Source organism: Anas platyrhynchos, chromosome 35 (genome assembly GCF_047663525.1).
Source record: "Anas platyrhynchos isolate ZD024472 breed Pekin duck chromosome 35, IASCAAS_PekinDuck_T2T, whole genome shotgun sequence".
NCBI classification, from domain to species: domain Eukaryota; kingdom Metazoa; phylum Chordata; class Aves; order Anseriformes; family Anatidae; genus Anas; species Anas platyrhynchos.
Window position 1 is genome coordinate 906,752 of NC_092623.1, and position 14,245 is coordinate 920,996.

Here is a 14,245-nt window from a genome sequence, read left to right on the forward strand (position 1 = left end):
CACTTGTACCCAAAGCCTTCCTTTGGAGACACTTTTGGATGGTCCAAAGGGGCTCGCAACGCATTTCCTGGGGCCTGATTTTTCACTCGTCTCCGATGACGGCTAGGGCTACGTTTATATTTGCTCAGGAACAGCGAACCCGGAGGGTCCAGTTGCATGTGGGGCTGCGTAAAGGCTCCCCTGGGGAGTTCTCTTGTACCCAAAGCCTTCCTTTGGAGGCACTTTTGCATGGGCGAAAAGGGCTCGGAACGCATTTCCTGGGGCCTGATTTTTTAGTCGTCTTCGATGCCGGCCTGGCCTAGGTTTAGGTATGTTCGGAAACAGCGAACCCGGAGGGTCCAGTTGCATGTGGGGCTGCGTAAAGGCTCCCCTGGGGAGTTCACTTGTACCCAAAGCCTTCCTTTGGTGACACTTTTGGATTGTCCAAAGGGGCTCGCAACGCATTTCCTGGGGCCTGATTTTTCAGTCGTCTTCGATGACGGCTAGGGATATGTTTAGGGATGCTCGGAAAAATCGAACCCGGAGGGTCCAGTTGCATGTGGGGCTGCGTAAAGGCTCCCCTGGGGAGTTCACTTGTACCCAAAGCCTTCCTTTGGAGACACTTTTGGATGGTCCAAAGGGGCTCGCAACGCATTTCCTGGGGCCTGATTTTTCACTCGTCTCCGATGACGGCTAGGGCTACGTTTATATTTGCTCAGGAACAGCGAACCCGGAGGGTCCAGTTGCATGTGGGGCTGCGTAAAGGCTCCCCTGGGGAGTTCACTTGTACCCAAAGCCTTCCTTTGGGGGCACTTTTGGATGGTCCAAAGGGGCTCGCAACGCATTTCCTGGGGCCTGATATTTCACTAGTCTCCGATGACGGCTAGGGCTACGTTTAGGTTTGCTCAGGAACAGCGATCCCGGAGGGTCCAGTTGCATGTGGGGCTGCGTAAAGGCTCCCCTGGGGAGTTCTCTTGTACCCAAAGCCTTCCTTTGGGGGCACTTTTGCATGGTCCAAAGGGGCTCGCAACGCATTTCCTGCGGCCTGATTTTTCACTCGTCTCCGATGACGGCTAGGGCTACGTTTAGGTTTGCTCAGGAACAGCGAACCCGGAGGGTCCAGTTGCATGTGGGGCTGCGTAAATGCTCCCCTGGGGAGTTCTCTTGTACCCAAAGCCTTCCTTTGGGGGCACTTTTGCATGGTCCAAAGGGGCTCGCAACGCATTTCCTGGGGCCAGATTTTTCACTCGTCTCCGATGACGGGTAGGGATACGTTTAGGTTTGCTCAGGAACAGCGAACCCAGAGGGTCCAGTTGCATGTGGGGCTGCGTAAAGGCTCCCCTGGGGAGTTCACTTGTACCCAAAGCCTTCCTTTGGGGGCACTTTTGCATGGTCCCATGGGGCTCGGAACGCATTTCCTGGGGCCTGATTTTTCAGTCGTCTCCGATGACGGCTAGAGCTACGTTTAGGTTTGCTCAGGAACAGCGAAGCCGGAGGGTCCAGTTGCATGTGGGGCTGCGTAAATGCTCCCCTGGGGAGTTCTCTTGTACCCAAAGCCTTCCTTTGGAGGCACTTTTGCATGGGCGAAAAGGGCTCGGAACGCATTTCCTGGGGCCTGATTTTTTAGTCGTCTTCGATGCCGGCCTGGCCTAGGTTTAGGTATGTTCGGAAACAGCGAACCCGGAGGGTCCAGTTGCATGTGGGGCTGCGTAAAGGCTCCCCTGGGGAGTTCACTTGTACCCAAAGCCTTCCTTTGGTGACACTTTTGGATTGTCCAAAGGGGCTCGCAACGCATTTCCTGGGGCCTGATTTTTCAGTCGTCTTCGATGACGGCTAGGGATATGTTTAGGGATGCTCGGAAAAATCGAACCCGGAGGGTCCAGTTGCATGTGGGGCTGCGTAAAGGCTCCCCTGGGGAGTTCACTTGTACCCAAAGCCTTCCTTTGGAGACACTTTTGGATGGTCCAAAGGGGCTCGCAACGCATTTCCTGGGGCCTGATTTTTCACTCGTCTCCGATGACGGCTAGGGCTACGTTTATATTTGCTCAGGAACAGCGAACCCGGAGGGTCCAGTTGCATGTGGGGCTGCGTAAAGGCTCCCCTGGGGAGTTCTCTTGTACCCAAAGCCTTCCTTTGGGGGCACTTTTGCATGGTCCCATGGGGCTCGGAACGCATTTCCTGGGGCCTGATTTTTCAGTCGTCTTCGATGCCGGCCTGGCCTATGTTTAGGTATGTTCGGAAACAGCGAACCCGGAGGGTCCAGTTGCATGTGGGGCTGCGTAAAGGCTCCCCTGGGGAGTTCACTTGTACCCAAAGCCTTCCTTTGGTGACACTTTTGGATGGTCCAAAGGGGCTCGCAACGCATTTCCTGGGGCCTGATTTTTCAGTCGTCTCCGATGACCGCTAGGGATACGTTTAGATTTGCTCAGGAACAGCGAACCCGGAGGGTCCAGTTGCATGTGGGGCTGCGTAAAGGCTCCCCTGGGGAGTTTTCTTGTACCCAAAGCCTTCCTTTGTGGGCACTTTTGGATGGTCCAAAGGGGCTCGCAATGCATTTCCTGGGGTCTGATTTTTCAGTCGTCTTCGATGACGGCTAGGGCTATGTTTAGGGATGCCGGAAAAAGCGAACCCGGATGGTCCAGTTGCATGTGGGGCTGCGTAAAGACACCCCTGGGAAGTTCTCTTGTACCCAAAGCCTTCCTTTGGTGACACTTTTGGATGGTCCAAAGGGGCTCGCAACGCATTTCCTGGGGCCTGATTTTTCAGTCGTCTTCGATGACGGCTAGGGCTACGTTTAGATTTGCTCAGGAACAGCGAACCCGGAGGGTCCAGTTGCATGTGGGGCTGCGTAAAGGCTCCCCTGGGGAGTTCACTTGTACCCAAAGCCTTCCTTTGGGAGCACTTTTGGATGGTCCTAAGGGGCTCGCAACGCATTTCCTGGGGCCTGATTTTTCAGTCGTCTCCGATTACGGCTAGGGCTACGTTTAGATTTGCTCAGGAACAGCGAACCCGGAGGGTCCAGTTGCATGTGGGGCTGCGTAAAGGCTCCCCTGGGGAGTTCTCCTGTACCCAAAGCCTTCCTTTGGGGGCACTTTTGGATGGTCAAAAGGGGCTCGCAATGCATTTCCTGGGGCCTGATTTTTCAGTCGTCTTCGATGAGGGCTAGGGCTATGTTTAGGGATGCCGGAAAAAGAGAACCCGGATGGTCCAGTTGCATGTGGGGCTGCATAAAGACACCCCTGGGAAGTTCTCTTGTACCCAAAGCCTTCCTTTGGAGGCACTTTTGCATGGGCGAAAAGGGCTCGGAACGCATTTCCCTGGGGCCTGATTTTTTAGTCGTCTTCGATGCCGGCCTGGCCTAGGTTTAGGTAGGTTCGGAAACAGCGAACCCGGAGGGTCCAGTTGCATGTGGGGCTGCGTAAAGGCTCCCCTGGGGAGTTCACTTGTACCCAAAGCCTTCCTTTGGTGACACTTTTGGATTGTCCAAAGGGGCTCGCAACGCATTTCCTGGGGCCTGATTTTTCAGTCGTCTTCGATGACGGCTAGGGATATGTTTAGGGATGCTCGGATACAGCGAACCCGGAGGGTCCAGTTCCATGTGGGGCTGCGTAAAGGCTCCCCTGGGGAGTTCACTTGTACCCAAAGCCTTCCTTTGGAGACACTTTTGGATGGTCCAAAGGGGCTCGCAACGCATTTCCTGGGGCCTGATTTTTCAGTCGTCTCCGATGACGGCTAGGGCTACGTTTAGATTTGCTCAGGAACAGCGAACCCGGAGGGTCCAGTTGCATGTGGGGCTGCGTAAAGGCTCCCCTGGGGAGTTCTCTTGTACCCAAAGCCTTCCTTTGGGGGCACTTTTGGATGGTCCAAAGGGGCTCGCAACGCATTTCCTGGGGCCTGATTTTTCAGTCGTCTTCGATGACGGCTAGGGCTATGTTTAGGGATGCCGGAAAAAGAGAACCCGGAGGGTCCAGTTGCATGTGGGGCTGCGTAAAGACACCCCTGGGAACTTCTCTTGTACCCAAAGCCTTCCTTTGGTGACACTTTTGGATGGTCCAAAGGGGCTCGCAACGCATTTCCTGGGGCCTGATTTTTCAGTCGTCTTCGATGACGGCTAGGGCTACGTTTAGATTTGCTCAGGAACAGCGAACCCGGAGGGTCCAGTTGCATGTGGGGCTGCGTAAAGGCTCCCCTGGGGAGTTCACTTGTACCCAAAGCCTTCCTTTGGGGGCACTTTTGCATGGTCCAAAGGGGCTCGCAACGCATTTCCTGAGGCCTGATTTTTCACTCGTCTCCGATGACGGCTAGGGCTACGTTTAGGTTTGCTCAGGAACAGCGAACCCGGAGGGTCCAGTTGCATGTGGGGCTGCGTAAAGGCTCCCCTGGGGAGTTCTCTTGTACCCAAAGCCTTCCTTTGGGGGCACTTTTGGATGGTCCAAAGGGGCTCGCAACGCATTTCCTGAGGCCTGATTTTTCACTCGTCTCCGATTACGGCTAGGGTTACGTTTAGATTTGCTCAGGAACAGTGAACCCGGAGGGTCCAGTTGCATGTGGGGCTGCGTAAAGGCTCCCCTGGGGAGTTCTCTTGTACCCAAAGCCTTCCTTTGGGGGCACTTTTGCATGGGCGAAAAGGGCTCGGAACGCATTTCCTGGGGCCTGATTTTTCAGTCGTCTTCGATGCCGGCCTGGCCTATGTTTAGGTATGTTCGGAAACAGCGAACCCGGAGGGTCCAGTTGCATGTGGGGCTGCGTAAAGGCTCCCCTGGGGAGTTCACTTGTACCCAAAGCCTTCCTTTGGTGACACTTTTGGATGGTCCAAAGGGGCTCGCAACGCATTTCCTGGGGCCTGATTTTTCAGTCGTCTCCGATGACGGCTAGGGCTACGTTTAGATTTGCTCAGGAACAGCGAACCCGGAGGGTCCAGTTGCATGTGGGGCTGCGTAAAGGCTCCCCTGGGGAGTTCTCTTGTACCCAAAGCCTTCCTTTGGGGGCAATTTTGGATGGTCCAAAGGGGCTCGCAATGCATTTCCTGGGGTCTGATTTTTCAGTCGTCTTCGATGACGGCTAGGGCTATGTTTAGGGATGCCGGAAAAAGAGAACCCGGATGGTCCAGTTGCATGTGGGGCTGCGTAAAGACACCCCTGGGAAGTTCTCTTGTACCCAAAGCCTTCCTTTGGTGACACTTTTGGATGGTCCAAAGGGGCTCGCAACGCATTTCCTGGGGCCTGATTTTTCAGTCGTCTTCGATGACGGCTAGGGCTACGTTTAGATTTGCTCAGGAACAGCGAACCCGGAGGGTCCAGTTGCATGTGGGGCTGCGTAAAGGCTCCCCTGGGGAGTTCACTTGTACCCAAAGCCTTCCTTTGGGAGCACTTTTGGATGGTCCAAAGGGGCTCGCAACGCATTTCCTGGGGCCTGATATTTCACTAGTCTCCGATGACGGCTAGGGCTAGGTTTAGGTTTGCTCAGGAACAGCGAACCCGGAGGGTCCAGTTGCATGTGGGGCTGCGTAAAGGCTCCCCTGGGGAGTTCTCTTGTACCCAAAGCCTTCCTTTGGGGGCACTTTTGCATGGTCCAAAGGGGCTCGCAACGCATTTCCTGCGGCCTGATTTTTCACTCGTCTCCGATGACGGCTAGGGCTACGTTTAGATTTGCTCAGGAACAGTGAACCCTGAGGGTCCAGTTGCATGTGGGGCTGCGTAAAGGCTCCCCTGGGGAGTTCTCTTGTACCAAAAGCCTTCCTTTGGGGGCAATTTTGCATGGTCCAAAGGGGCTTGCAACGCGTTTTCTGGGGCCCGGTTTTTCAGTCGTCTTCGATGACAGCTAGGCCTATGTTTAGGTATGTTCGGAAACAGCGAACCCGGATGGTCCAGTTGCATGTGGGGCTGCGTAAAGGCTCCCCTGGGGAGTTCACTTGTACCCAAAGCCTTCCTTTGGTGACACTTTTGGATTGTCCAAAGGGGCTCGCAACGCATTTCCTGGGGCCTGATTTTTCAGTCGTCTCAGATGACGGCTAGGGCTACGTTTAGGTTTGCTCAGGAACAGCGAAGCCGGAGGGTCCAGTTGCATGTGGGGCTGCGTAAAGGCTCCCCTGGGGAGTTCACCTGTACGCAAAGCCTTCCTTTGGGGGCACTTTTGCATGGTCCAAAGGGGCTCGCAACGCATTTCCTGGGGCCTGATTTTTCACTCGTCTCCGATGACGGGTAGGGATACGTTTCGATTTGCTCAGGAACAGCGAACCCAGAGGGTCCAGTTGCATGTGGGGCTGCGTAAAGGCTCCCCTGGGGAGTTCTCTTGTACCCAAAGCCTTCCTTTGGAAGCACTTTTGCATGGGCGAAAAGGGCTCGGAACGCATTTCCTGGGGCCTGATTTTTCAGTCGTCTCCGATGACGGCTAGGGCTACGTTTAGATTTGCTCAGGAACAGCGAACCCGGAGGGTCCAGTTGCATGTGGGGCTGCGTAAAGGCTCCCCTGGGGAGTTCTCCTGTACCCAAAGCCTTCCTTTGGGGGCACTTTTGGATGGTCAAAAGGGGCTCGCAATGCATTTCCTGGGGCCTGATTTTTCAGTCGTCTTCGATGAGGGCTAGGGCTATGTTTAGGGATGCCGGAAAAAGAGAACCCGGATGGTCCAGTTGCATGTGGGGCTGCATAAAGACACCCCTGGGAAGTTCTCTTGTACCCAAAGCCTTCCTTTGGTGACACTTTTGGATGGTCCAAAGGGGCTCGCAACGCATTTCCTGGGGCCTGATTTTTCAGTCGTCTTAGATGACGGCTAGGGCTATGTTTAGATTTGCTCAGGAACAGCGAACCCGGAGGGTCCAGTTGCATGTGGGGCTGCGTAAAGGCTCCCCTGGGGAGTTCACTTGTACCCAAAGCCTTCCTTTGGGGGCACTTTTGGATGGTCCAAAGGGGCTCGCAACGCATTTCCTGGGGCCTGATATTTCACTAGTCTCCGATGACGGCTAGGGCTACGTTTAGGTTTGCTCAGGAACAGCGAACCCGGAGGGTCCAGTTGCATGTGGGGCTGCGTAAAGGCTCCCCTGGGGAGTTCTCTTGTACCCAAAGCCTTCCTTTGGGGGCACTTTTGCATGGTCCAAAGGGGCTCGCAACGCATTTTCTGGGGCCTGATTTTTCACTCGTCTCCGATGACGGCTAGGGCTACGTTTAGGTTTGCTCAGGAACAGCGAACCCGGAGGGTCCAGTTGCATGTGGGGCTGCGTAAATGCTCCCCTGGGGACTTCTCTTGTACCCAAAGCCTTCCTTTGGGGGCACTTTTGCATGGTCCAAAGGGGCTCGCAACGCATTTCCTGGGGCCTGATTTTTCACTCGTCTCCGATGACGGGTAGGGATACGTTTAGGTTTGCTCAGGAACAGCGAACCCGGATGGTCCAGTTGCATGTGGGGCTGCGTAAAGGCTCCCCTGGGGAGTTCACTTGTACCCAAAGCCTTCCTTTGGGGGCACTTTTGCATGGTCCCATGGGGCTCGGAACGCATTTCCTGGGGCCTGATTTTTCAGTCGTCTCCGATGACACCTAAAGTTACGTTTAGGTTTGCTCAGGAACAGCGAACCCGGAGGGTCCAGTTGCATGTGGGGCTGCGTAAATGCTCCCCTGGGGAGTTCTCTTGTACCCAAAGCCTTCCTTTGGAGGCACTTTTGCATGGGCGAAAAGGGCTCGGAACGCATTTCCTGGGGCCTGATTTTTTAGTCGTCTTCGATGCCGGCCTGGCCTAGGTTTAGGTATGTTCGGAAACAGCGAACCCGGAGGGTCCAGTTGCATGTGGGGCTGCGTAAAGGCTCCCCTGGGGAGTTCACTTGTACCCAAAGCCTTCCTTTGGTGACACTTTTGGATTGTCCAAAGGGGCTCGCAACGCATTTCCTGGGGCCTGATTTTTCATTCGTCTTCGATGACGGCTAGGGCTATGTTTAGGGATGCTCGGAAAAATCGAACCCGGAGGGTCCAGTTGCATGTGGGGCTGCGTAAAGGCTCCCCTGGGGAGTTCACTTGTACCCAAAGCCTTCCTTTGGAGACACTTTTGGATGGTCCAAAGGGGCTCGCAACGCATTTCCTGGGGCCTGATTTTTCAGTCGTCTCCGATGACGGCTAGGGCTACGTTTAGATTTGCTCAGGAACAGCGAACCCGGAGGGTCCAGTTGCATGTGGGGCTGCGTAAAGGCTCCCCTGGGGAGTTCTCTTGTACCCAAAGCCTTCCTTTGGGGGCACTTTTGGATGGTCCAAAGGGGCTCGCAACGCATTTCCTGGGGCCTGATTTTTCAGTCGTCTTCGATGACGGCTAGGGCTATGTTTAGGGATGCCGGAAAAAGAGAACCCGGAGGGTCCAGTTGCATGTGGGGCTGCGTAAAGACACCCCTGGGAACTTCTCTTGTACCCAAAGCCTTCCTTTGGTGACACTTTTGGATGGTCCAAAGGGGCTCGCAACGCATTTCCTGGGGCCTGATTTTTCAGTCGTCTTCGATGACGGCTAGGGCTACGTTTAGATTTGCTCAGGAACAGCGAACCCGGAGGGTCCAGTTGCATGTGGGGCTGCGTAAAGGCTCCCCTGGGGAGTTCACTTGTACCCAAAGCCTTCCTTTGGGGGCACTTTTGCATGGTCCAAAGGGGCTCGCAACGCATTTCCTGAGGCCTGATTTTTCACTCGTCTCCGATGACGGCTAGGGCTACGTTTAGGTTTGCTCAGGAACAGCGAACCCGGAGGGTCCAGTTGCATGTGGGGCTGCGTAAAGGCTCCCCTGGGGAGTTCTCTTGTACCCAAAGCCTTCCTTTGGGGGCACTTTTGGATGGTCCCATGGGGCTCGGAACGCATTTCCTGGGGCCTGATTTTTCAGTCGTCTCCGATTACGGCTAGGGTTACGTTTAGATTTGCTCAGGAACAGTGAACCCGGAGGGTCCAGTTGCATGTGGGGCTGCGTAAAGGCTCCCCTGGGGAGTTCTCTTGTACCCAAAGCCTTCCTTTGGGGGCACTTTTGCATGGGCGAAAAGGGCTCGGAACGCATTTCCTGGGGCCTGATTTTTCAGTCGTCTTCGATGCCGGCCTGGCCTATGTTTAGGTATGTTCGGAAACAGCGAACCCGGAGGGTCCAGTTGCATGTGGGGCTTTGTAAAGGCTCCCCTGGGGAGTTCACTTGTACCCAAAGCCTTCCTTTGGTGACACTTTTGGATGGTCCAAAGGGGCTCGCAACGCATTTCCTGGGGCCTGATTTTTCAGTCGTCTCCGATGACCGCTAGGGATACGTTAAGATTTGCTCAGGAACAGCGAACCCGGAGGGTCCAGTTGCATGTGGGGCTGCGTAAAGGCTCCCCTGGGGAGTTCTCTTGTACCCAAAGCCTTCCTTTGGGGGCAATTTTGGATGGTCCAAAGGGGCTCGCAATGCATTTCCTGGGGTCTGATTTTTCAGTCGTCTTCGATGACGGCTAGGGCTATGTTTAGGGATGCCGGAAAAAGAGAACCCGGATGGTCCAGTTGCATGTGGGGCTGCGTAAAGACACCCCTGGGAAGTTCTCTTGTACCCAAAGCCTTCCTTTGGTGACACTTTTGGATGGTCCAAAGGGGCTCGCAACGCATTTCCTGGGGCCTGATTTTTCAGTCGTCTTCGATGACGGCTAGGGCTACGTTTAGATTTGCTCAGGAACAGCGAACCCGGAGGGTCCAGTTGCATGTGGGGCTGCGTAAAGGCTCCCCTGGGGAGTTCACTTGTACCCAAAGCCTTCCTTTGGGAGCACTTTTGGATGGTCCAAAGGGGCTCGCAACGCATTTCCTGGGGCCTGATATTTCACTAGTCTCCGATGACGGCTAGGGCTAGGTTTAGGTTTGCTCAGGAACAGCGAACCCGGAGGGTCCAGTTGCATGTGGGGCTGCGTAAAGGCTCCCCTGGGGAGTTCTCTTGTACCCAAAGCCTTCCTTTGGGGGCACTTTTGCATGGTCCAAAGGGGCTCGCAACGCATTTCCTGCGGCCTGATTTTTCACTCGTCTCCGATGACGGCTAGGGCTACGTTTAGATTTGCTCAGGAACAGTGAACCCTGAGGGTCCAGTTGCATGTGGGGCTGCGTAAAGGCTCCCCTGGGGAGTTCTCTTGTACCAAAAGCCTTCCTTTGGGGGCAATTTTGCATGGTCCAAAGGGGCTTGCAACGCGTTTTCTGGGGCCCGGTTTTTCAGTCGTCTTCGATGACAGCTAGGCCTATGTTTAGGTATGTTCGGAAACAGCGAACCCGGATGATCCAGTTGCATGTGGGGCTGCGTAAAGGCTCCCCTGGGGAGTTCACTTGTACCCAAAGCCTTCCTTTGGTGACACTTTTGGATTGTCCAAAGGGGCTCGCAACGCATTTCCTGGGGCCTGATTTTTCAGTCGTCTCAGATGACAGCTAGGGCTACGTTTAGGTTTGCTCAGGAACAGCGAACCCGGAGGGTCCAGTTGCATGTGGGGCTGCGTAAAGGCTCCCCTGGGGAGTTCACCTGTACGCAAAGCCTTCCTTTGGGGGCACTTTTGCATGGTCCAAAGGGGCTCGCAACGCATTTCCTGGGGCCTGATTTTTCACTCGTCTCCGATGACGGGTAGGGATACGTTTCGATTTGCTCAGGAACAGCGAACCCAGAGGGTCCAGTTGCATGTGGGGCTGCGTAAAGGCTCCCCTGGGGAGTTCTCTTGTACCCAAAGCCTTCCTTTGGAAGCACTTTTGCATGGGCGAAAAGGGCTCGGAACGCATTTCCTGGGGCCTGATTTTTCAGTCGTCTCCGATGACGGCTAGGGATACGTTTAGATTTGCTCAGGAACAGCGAACCCGGAGGGTCCAGTTGCATGTGGGGCTGCGTAAAGGCTCCCCTGGGGAGTTCTCCTGTACCCCAAGCCTTCCTTTGGGGGCACTTTTGGATGGTCAAAAGGGGCTCGCAATGCATTTCCTGGGGCCTGATTTTTCAGTCGTCTTCGATGAGGGCTAGGGCTATGTTTAGGGATGCCGGAAAAAGAGAACCCGGAGGGTCCAGTTGGATGTGGGGCTGCATAAAGACACCCCTGGGAAGTTCTCTTGTACCCAAAGCCTTCCTTTGGTGACACTTTTGGATGGTCCAAAGGGGCTCGCAACGCATTTCCTGGGGCCTGATTTTTCAGTCGTCTTAGATGACGGCTAGGGCTATGTTTAGATTTGCTCAGGAACAGCGAACCCGGAGGGTCCAGTTGCATGTGGGGCTGCGTAAAGGCTCCCCTGGGGAGTTCACTTGTACCCAAAGCCTTCCTTTGGGGGCACTTTTGGATGGTCCAAAGGGGCTCGCAACGCATTTCCTGGGGCCTGATATTTCACTAGTCTCCGATGACGGCTAGGGCTACGTTTAGGTTTGCTCAGGAACAGCGAACCCGGAGGGTCCAGTTGCATGTGGGGCTGCGTAAAGGCTCCCCTGGGGAGTTCTCTTGTACCCAAAGCCTTCCTTTGGGGGCACTTTTGCATGGTCCAAAGGGGCTCGCAACGCATTTCCTGCGGCCTGATTTTTCACTCGTCTCCGATGACGGCTAGGGCTACGTTTAGGTTTGCTCAGGAACAGCGAACCCGGAGGGTCCAGTTGCATGTGGGGCTGCGTAAATGCTCCCCTGGGGACTTCTCTTGTACCCAAAGCCTTCCTTTGGGGGCACTTTTGCATGGTCCAAAGGGGCTCGCAACGCATTTCCTGGGGCCTGATTTTTCACTCGTCTCCGATGACGGGTAGGGATACGTTTAGGTTTGCTCAGGAACAGCGAACCCGGATGGTCCAGTTGCATGTGGGGCTGCGTAAAGGCTCCCCTGGGGAGTTCACTTGTACCCAAAGCCTTCCTTTGGGGGCACTTTTGCATGGTCCCATGGGGCTCGGAACGCATTTCCTGGGGCCTGATTTTTCAGTCGTCTCCGATGACGGCTAGGGCTACGTTTAGGTTTGCTCAGGAACAGCGAACCCGGAGGGTCCAGTTGCATGTGGGGCTGCGTAAATGCTCCCCTGGGGAGTTCTCTTGTACCCAAAGCCTTCCTTTGGAGGCACTTTTGCATGGGCGAAAAGGGCTCGGAACGCATTTCCTGGGGCCTGATTTTTTAGTCGTCTTCGATGCCGGCCTGGCCTAGGTTTAGGTATGTTCGGAAACAGCGAACCCGGAGGGTCCAGTTGCATGTGGGGCTGCGTAAAGGGTCCCCTGGGGAGTTCACTTGTACCCAAAGCCTTCCTTTGGTGACACTTTTGGATTGTCCAAAGGGGCTCGCAACGCATTTCCTGGGGCCTGATTTTTCATTCGTCTTCGATGACGGCTAGGGCTATGTTTAGGGATGCTCGGAAAAATCGAACCCGGAGGGTCCAGTTGCATGTGGGGCTGCGTAAAGGCTCCCCTGGGGAGTTCACTTGTACCCAAAGCCTTCCTTTGGAGACACTTTTGGATGGTCCAAAGGGGCTCGCAACGCATTTCCTGGGGCCTGATTTTTCAGTCGTCTCCCATGACGGCTAGGGCTACGTTTAGATTTGCTCAGGAACAGCGAACCCGGAGGGTCCAGTTGCATGTGGGGCTGCGTAAAGGCTCCCCTGGGGAGTTCTCTTGTACCCAAAGCCTTCCTTTGGGGGCACTTTTGGATGGTCCAAAGGGGCTCGCAACGCATTTCCTGGGGCCTGATTTTTCATTCGTCTTCGATGACGGCTAGGGCTATGTTTAGGGATGCCGGAAAAAGAGAACCCGGAGGGTCCAGTTGCATGTGGGGCTGCGTAAAGACACCCCTGGGAACTTCTCTTGTACCCAAAGCCTTCCTTTGGTGACACTTTTGGATGGTCCAAAGGGGCTCGCAACGCATTTCCTGGGGCCTGATTTTTCAGTCGTCTTCGATGACGGCTAGGGCTACGTTTAGATTTGCTCAGGAACAGCGAACCCGGAGGGTCCAGTTGCATGTGGGGCTGCGTAAAGGCTCCCCTGGGGAGTTCACTTGTACCCAAAGCCTTCCTTTGGGGGCACTTTTGCATGGTCCAAAGGGGCTCGCAACGCATTTCCTGAGGCCTGATTTTTCACTCGTCTCCGATGACGGCTAGGGCTACGTTTAGGTTTGCTCAGGAACAGCGAACCCGGAGGGTCCAGTTGCATGTGGGGCTGCGTAAAGGCTCCCCTGGGGAGTTCTCTTGTACCCAAAGCCTTCCTTTGGGGGCACTTTTGGATGGTCCAAAGGGGCTCGCAACGCATTTCCTGAGGCCTGATTTTTCACTCGTCTCCGATTACGGCTAGGGTTACGTTTAGATTTGCTCAGGAACAGTGAACCCGGAGGGTCCAGTTGCATGTGGGGCTGCGTAAAGGCTCCCCTGGGGAGTTCTCTTGTACCCAAAGCCTTCCTTTGGGGGCACTTTTGCATGGGCGAAAAGGGCTCGGAACGCATTTCCTGGGGCCTGATTTTTCAGTCGTCTTCGATGCCGGCCTGGCCTATGTTTAGGTATGTTCGGAAACAGCGAACCCGGAGGGTCCAGTTGCATGTGGGGCTGCGTAAAGGCTCCCCTGGGGAGTTCACTTGTACCCAAAGCCTTCCTTTGGTGACACTTTTGGATGGTCCAAAGGGGCTCGCAACGCATTTCCTGGGGCCTGATTTTTCAGTCGTCTCCGATGACCGCTAGGGATACGTTTAGATTTGCTCAGGAACAGCGAACCCGGAGGGTCCAGTTGCATGTGGGGCTGCGTAAAGGCTCCCCTGGGGAGTTCTCTTGTACCCAAAGCCTTCCTTTGGGGGCACTTTTGGATGGTCCAAAGGGGCTCGCAATGCATTTCCTGGGGTCTGATTTTTCAGTCGTCTTCGATGACGGCTAGGGCTATGTTTAGGGATGCCTGAAAAAGAGAACCCGGATGGTCCAGTTGCATGTGGGGCTGCGTAAAGACACCCCTGGGAAGTTCTCTTGTACCCAAAGCCTTCCTTTGGTGACACTTTTGGATGGTCCAAAGGGGCTCGCAACGCATTTCCTGGGGCCTGATTTTTCAGTCGTCTTCGATGACGGCTAGGGCTACGTTTAGATTTGCTCAGGAACAGCGAACCCGGAGGGTCCAGTTGCATGTGGGGCTGCGTAAAGGCTCCCCTGGGGAGTTCACTTGTACCCAAAGCCTTCCTTTGGGAGCACTTTTGGATGGTCCAAAGGGGCTCGCAACGCATTTCCTGGGGCCTGATATTTCACTAGTCTCCGATGACGGCTAGGGATAGGTTTAGGTTTGCTCAGGAACAGCGAACCCGGAGGGTCCAGTTGCATGTGGGGCTGCGTAAAGGCTCCCGTGGGGAGTTCTCT